Consider the following 6,743-nt stretch of genomic DNA (forward strand, 5'->3'; position numbering starts at 1 on the left):
CTGCTGGGGACCCACCTGAAATAGGCTCATGACCCACCTAGTGGGTCCTGACCCACAGTTTAAGAAACACTGTTTTAGTAAAACATGTTTTGCATGTCAAAGTTCAGTTCCTTGGTTTCTTAAAATCAGCTCCCAGTGTGCTTATCTTGGGTTCAAGATTTAGAGCCCAATCCTATGCAAGTCTACTCAGAAGCATATAGTTAATGGGACTTACTCACAGGAAAGTGTGGATAGGATTGTAGCCTTAATTAAACAATTCTGATTTTACATCCCATTATGCTCATTTTTTCCCATATGGTAATTGATGTGAAATTATTTATCAATGAATCTACATGTGTCAAACTAGCTTTTTGAATGATGCCCAGGTCAACATGCATGCCCCAGTTTACTTTTACAAAACATTTGGAATGTGTTCTGTAACATTGTGTAACCAGATGAAGGTTCACCTAGCCATGAGGCTGACTGAAGTAACTTCTTTGAGTGGCAAGTTGGGGCGGGGGGGGGGGTGGACAGTAGCAAACTAACAAAAGCTGCTGTGCCTTTACATCTGTCTACTGCCTCCTCTAAATTGCTGCCCACAAAGTCATATCAGCCTCTAGTCTTCTGCTTGCTCACAGAGAGTAAGCAGGAAGAGGATCAGGGTAGCAGTATAGTCTACGACGGGGGGGGGGGGTGTCAAGTTAATTTCATACAGTGGGCCAGATAGCGTTCATGGCACCTGCTGAAGGCTGGCAGTGACGCCATTAAGCAGGAAGTGACATCATTAAGCAGATGATGACCAGGAATAAGCTCTTTAATCTCACTTAGGAACCAATTCGCTGCAAATGCTAAAAGAGAAAATATGCAAACCTTGAATATGCAAACCAAGATGTGGGTGTGCAAAATTATCAAGCAGGCCACCCTTTTAGCAGCACATTTCTGCCAAGGTATTACTTTGCAGCTGTTACCCTGCACATGCCCAATCTTATCTGATCTTGGAAGCTAAGCAGGATCAGGCCTGGTTAGTACTTAGATGGGAGACCGCCTGGGAATACTGGGTGCTGTAGGCTTATACCATAGTCTTTCGAGACTGAAGGTTGCCAGCTATTTTTTTCAGCAGCAGACAACAACTGACTCTGGATCCAATACTTGTCAAAAGCAACTGGACTCAGGAAAGTCTTGAGGGGCTGTGACTTTGTGCCTGAATACAATGCTTTAAACAAATCCTCAGATGAGGACACAGCACAACACAAGCAGCAAGCCACCTTTCCTCCCCGAAAGAGCAGCGCTAGCAGAGGAATGTTCTGATATAGACATGATTTGAACCGTGAACTGGATGGTGACATTCAAAGAGGAGAAACTGATTTCGCCCAGGATGCTGTCATTGAACAAGCATCACATGTGACCAGTAGGTGGCGCATTTTCTTCAAAATTGTTCCTCTTGTGGAACTTTTACGAACTTGTTCCTGCTGAAAAACTGTCCTGAAAAACTGTCTTCCAGTACAAGTGTTTACACAGCATGTATCTTTAAAATAGCCTCCAGGGCTTGATCTTAAACAGGGGGGGGGGGGGGAAACTGGTCTTTCTTGCTGAGAGCAAAAACTTTATTATTTCACTTCACTGTGGGGCTCCAGTATTACGCCACACTTGATATTCCTGATCACCTAATGTCAGGAGGTAGACAGCCCTTGTAGATGACTTTTATAGGCACCACTTCAGGCATAAGAGGCTATATTAAGGGACAACTTCCTTTGCTTTGGTAAGTTTCACCTGGGTTCTTGACATTATATTCATGGCTATGTCCATATGCATGTCTGTCTTTTTATAACTGCAGGCCTTCAAAAATAATAACCTATCTTTAGAGACAGCCAAAAAAACAGGAAATAGAAAATGACAATGACGTTACTAAGTGAACCTAATAATGGAAGTTTGTTTGATGTGCATTAATTTGAACTCCAGACCTGGAAGTGAAACCTGTCTGAGCCTCTGAGGCTGCGTCATCGCTGATGTCCTCTGTGGGCATACTCTAGACCCAGCGGCTCAGACCAGTTAGGGCTGGGAAGGGACAAGGTGATGACCTTTTGAAGTTTGTAGACTGTACTCTGTAAAACACGCAGAAAGAGGTGATTCTGAAATGTTCTTTGACATCTATCTGGTTTCGGGGCCCCCTCCCCAGAGCTATCTGTGAGATCATTCACCATATTTAACAGCCCTGAAGATGTAATGGTCCCAAGAGAAATGGAATTTCTTCCTGTCTTTAAAGTTTCAGTCCTACTTGGGAGTAAGCCACATTGAATCCATTCATCAGGTTGCTCTGTACACCAGAGTTCTACTGCTGAAGTTAGATAGGTTTTGCCCTGTACGCTGCCTAGGTGGAAAGCAGCCTTCTACTGTTAGCTTCTCTAGGCTCCTTCAAGGAAAAAGATGTGTATAATTTTGCAATCCTATACATATTTATGGAACGTGGTAGGACACTTCCAGGGAAGTGTGCATAGGATTGCAACCAAAGTGTAATAAGTCAATAAAAATAAAAAAGCATGTAAGTACATAATACCATTAGGAGAATAGCAAAACAAATCTTAAATTTAGACCCTGCTTTGTCAATTAACATAGACAAATAATTTGACAAATATTAAATTATATATAATTTAATTATATATAAGTTGATATATGAGATGCTTTTGTGTATGATTATCACAGTTAGAAACTTATTTCCTAAATGTTGGAGGCTAGAAAAGTTTCCAAGAATATCTCAGTGGGAAATCAAAGTACATGAATATGCCATTTAATCCAAAGAGTATGTATGATGCACTATGTGTATGAATGAAAGATGAAAGACAGTGCTGTAATTTTTTTTTAAGTTGGCATGTCTTTATTGATTTCTTGAAAACAAATGTAATATACAGAATTTTTTCTTCCTTTTTAATTTTTTATTTTTTGAAAGCATAGACTCACACCTAGGAATAAATACAGTTGAATTAAATAATATTTACTGCCACATAGTGGCCACAATCCGCAAGCATGCATGAACCAAATCCTTATGTTTTCTAGGTTACCCCAGCCATATATTTCAGGCAACTGAAATAGACTCTCAAATCCATGTTTACATTCTACTGAGTTTAATCATCAGTTGAATTTTGCCAGAGCTGCCCCAGAAGAAATGACAAGTGTGTCTGCTGCAAATGTATAAGTTACTTTGCAAACAGCACAATTCTTGGCCCATCTACTCAGAAGTAAATCCAATTGTTGAGGCACTTACTCCCTGGTGTGTTTAGAACTGCAGGTTGCACATCTGATTTGTTTAGGATCACTTAGAACCAGTTAAGGATCCATTTGTCTTGAATCAATGTAAAGATTTAAGGTTCAAGCGTCACAGAAACTTTTTTCTGCAGGGCGTAATTATTAAGTATTAATGAGAAATGTTTATACCTCTTTTCAACAAAACGTAATTCACAAAGCAGTTTACATAGCAAAATAAATAAGGGAGCAGTGCCTTTTATATTTTGACTGCTAACAGTACCTTTAGCTACTGTACAGAGAGAGGGTGCAACTTGGGCACTGGATGTACAAGGAAATAGCCATTAATTAAGCCATTTCTGCCCAACATTGCATATACCCAACAGGGATCAAATGTGTAGACCTGTGGGCTGGGAAAAAATGGGTTAACTAGTTAACTACACTTCTGCTAATGGGTAAAATGTCCAAGGCAGGCTATCAGCTGCTAACCCCTGATGCAAAGGTGACTCCAATGATGACTCTAAAAACTACTTGGAACAACCTCCTCCATCAAAGTGCAATGGGAGATATTGTACTCCTTGTACTTCTCTCTGCCCTGCAGCTTTGAAGGCAACAGAAACATGCCTAAAGAAATAAGTAGAGGCATAAATGGAGGTGTTTGAAAATGGTGTTATTTATTTTACTCAAACGTAAACCTACTGAGTTCAGTAAGACTTAGGCTGCAATCCTAACCACACTTTCCTGAGAATAAGCCCCATTGAACAAAATAGAACTTACTTCTGACTAGACCTGGTTAGGATTGTGTCCTTAAGCTGTGAATCTATTTTACTCATTGGAAACGGACACCTCTAGGCATATGCAGGGCCTACACGTTGTGATCCTTGCAGTAATGGTTCATACATTGAAGAACATTGTTTGTGAACAACTGGGTACTAGTTTCCAGGTTGTAGTGCAAGGAAGTCCAAAATGAGCACAACAGATAGAGAAAGCTAAAGTCTGCACATATGAAATGTAGCTAACTTTTTAATGTATTTCATGTCATCTTTGAGTGCGTCAATTTTGATTTGAAGGTTTGATTTGAAGGTATGATTTTGAGGGACTTTTTCAATTAGTGTTAAACAGTAACTGTCAAACTGCAATACTTAAAAAAAAAAGAACTGTCTGGAAATTGAAGCACATTTAAATGGAGATGTTATCTTTTTAAAAATTCAATGAGAATATAAATTCAGTACATGCCTGATCTTGGAAGCTAAGCAGGGTCAGGCCTGGTTTGTACTTGGATGGGAGACCACCTGGGAATACCGGGTGCTGTAGGCTTGTACCATAGCCTTTCGAGACTGAAGGTTCATGCATTGGCTACACTGATTAAGGGCCCAATCCTATTCATCTTTCCCAGTAATGCGCATAACCCGGTGCGGGAAGCCAGCGCATCTTGCCCATGATGGATCTCCTCCTATGCAGTGGGAGGGGCAGCACCCTGGGCAGTGGGTGAGGTGATGCAACATAGCCCCGCTATGGGTTTTTTTTTGCTATAACTTAATAGAATAGAGATATTTCAACATAGTTTGTTTAATTACATTCCTCATGAAATTGCACATTGAACAATATTTATATATTGTTATATGATGGTGTTATTCAAAAATACCAGAATTTAAAAGTTTTTTGCTAGTAGTGGTGTCATCATCCAGTGCAACCCGCACCTCTGCGCCCTTCTAGCAACACCACTGATCTTTCCAGCACTGATGTAGCTGTGTCAATGAGGCATCCGCTGCATCCTGCAGTAGAGGAGGCAGTTACAAAGGCGTCTTTAAAAACATTTGTTTGCTTTCCTCAGGACTGCACCGCTGCTGCATCAACAACAGAGAGTTGGGTAGGACTGGGCCCTAACCAGTGACGTGTGGTGTGGGGGTGGCACATGAGGCAGGACCACCCCACTAGAGTTCTCCAAAATGTGATACCACCAAAGCTGTGAGTGTACAAACACAACCCACACACTCGTAACAGTATCTGAATTGTTTCCATTGTGCATGTTTGGGCACTCACAGCTTCAGCAGTGAGGGCAGTGCTTGGCAGGGGACATGCTCCCCTAGTTATAAATGCCATTGAATTTGATGTGCTTTAAGTAGATATGCATTAGATTGTGTTGTAAGTGCTCTCCAGGGTTACAGACAAAAATCTTTCCCATCAATTTACTCCCCCCACCACCACTCCCTGGCTAGAGAAGCCAGAATTTGAATCTGGCACTTTGCATGTGCTCTACATTGAACCATCCTTTTGTGGTATACGAAACAAGGACTATAAAGACCAGAATCTCTTTCAAGTACATATTAAATAAAAACCTACAGTTCCCCGCCATTGGAACACTAGTTCTGTCTAGTTCCCATGGCAGGGAAGGGGGGATAGGATTGGACCATGGATCAGTACCCCTCAAGAAGGATCTTGTGAGATTGGGAAGGATAAAAAATGGGATGCTGAAGTTTGGGTTCCAATCTGAAAATAAGAAGAACAACAGAGCTTAGGGGGAACCACTTAGAATTCACCTCTCTGTGTACCCTTGCCTTGTAACTTGCCAAGCAGATAGCATACTTTAAAGAAGTACTGCGATATCATGACAGAGCATCAAATAGGAACCAGTCTTTGAGCTATATAGAGCCTGAGCCACTAGAGATTTTTAGAGCCCAATCCTATGTATGTCTACTTCAGAAGTAAATTTCATCATAGTTTATGGGTCTTACTGCTAGGTTAGTGTGGATAGGATTGCAAACTTAATGGTCAATTCAACACCTTCAATTAATTATGAAAAACTATCACACTATGGAAAGTTCTGAGTGCAAGATTGGCACATTGGCATAACTTTGCTTCTAGGTACCCAACCCTATTTAGAGACAGGTAGCTTTTATATCAGCCAAGACTTCCAGATGAATGGTCATCACAGGTAGTCCGGTCCTCCATTGAATCAAAGTGCCAAAATCTTAGCATTAGAAAGGAATGAATGACAAATCCTGAACAGGCATTTGAAAGAGGCTGCAAAGTTCTTAGCAGTCAGAGCTTATTTCAATGGGACTTGCACAGAAAGACCTGCTTTAGGCCAATTTGATCAATTTGACCAAATTCAGTTCTGCTCCTAAGAAGGCCCCACACTAGGCAGCTAGAGCATGGCACTTCCCTGAGTTGGAGAGATCACTTACAGGCAGCACCACACTTAGCCTGCAGAAAAGATGCTGCCTGGACTAAGTGAGCACTTGCAAAGCGCATGTGTCCTGCCCAGACCCAGAGCCAGGACAGGCCTTTGACCATTGATTTGACCAATGTGGCTAAATCGGATCTCACATTTGGTGGGGCCCCATGCTGGTGCATTGAGCAAAAACCCAGGAGCCACAGTTGGTACCTCGCTCTGCAGCTGACACGCTGGCACGGAATCTTCCATGCCAAGACTTTGTGAAGAGAGCACAGCAAGCAGAGCTTTGCTGCTGGATGGACTTCCACCTGCCCCTAGGTCTGGTTAGCTCGAAATCACCCCCCCCCCC

General features: G+C 41.8%; 1 pseudogene; it reads left to right on the plus strand.

The window, feature by feature from the left end:
• Nucleotides 1-932: 932 nt before the first annotated feature.
• On the plus strand, nucleotides 933-1,049 carry LOC136637911 (5S ribosomal RNA; annotated as a pseudogene).
• The last annotated feature ends 5,694 nt before the right edge of the window (nucleotides 1,050-6,743 follow it).

Source organism: Tiliqua scincoides, chromosome 1 (assembly GCF_035046505.1).
Source record: "Tiliqua scincoides isolate rTilSci1 chromosome 1, rTilSci1.hap2, whole genome shotgun sequence".
NCBI classification, from domain to species: Eukaryota; Metazoa; Chordata; class Lepidosauria; order Squamata; family Scincidae; genus Tiliqua; species Tiliqua scincoides.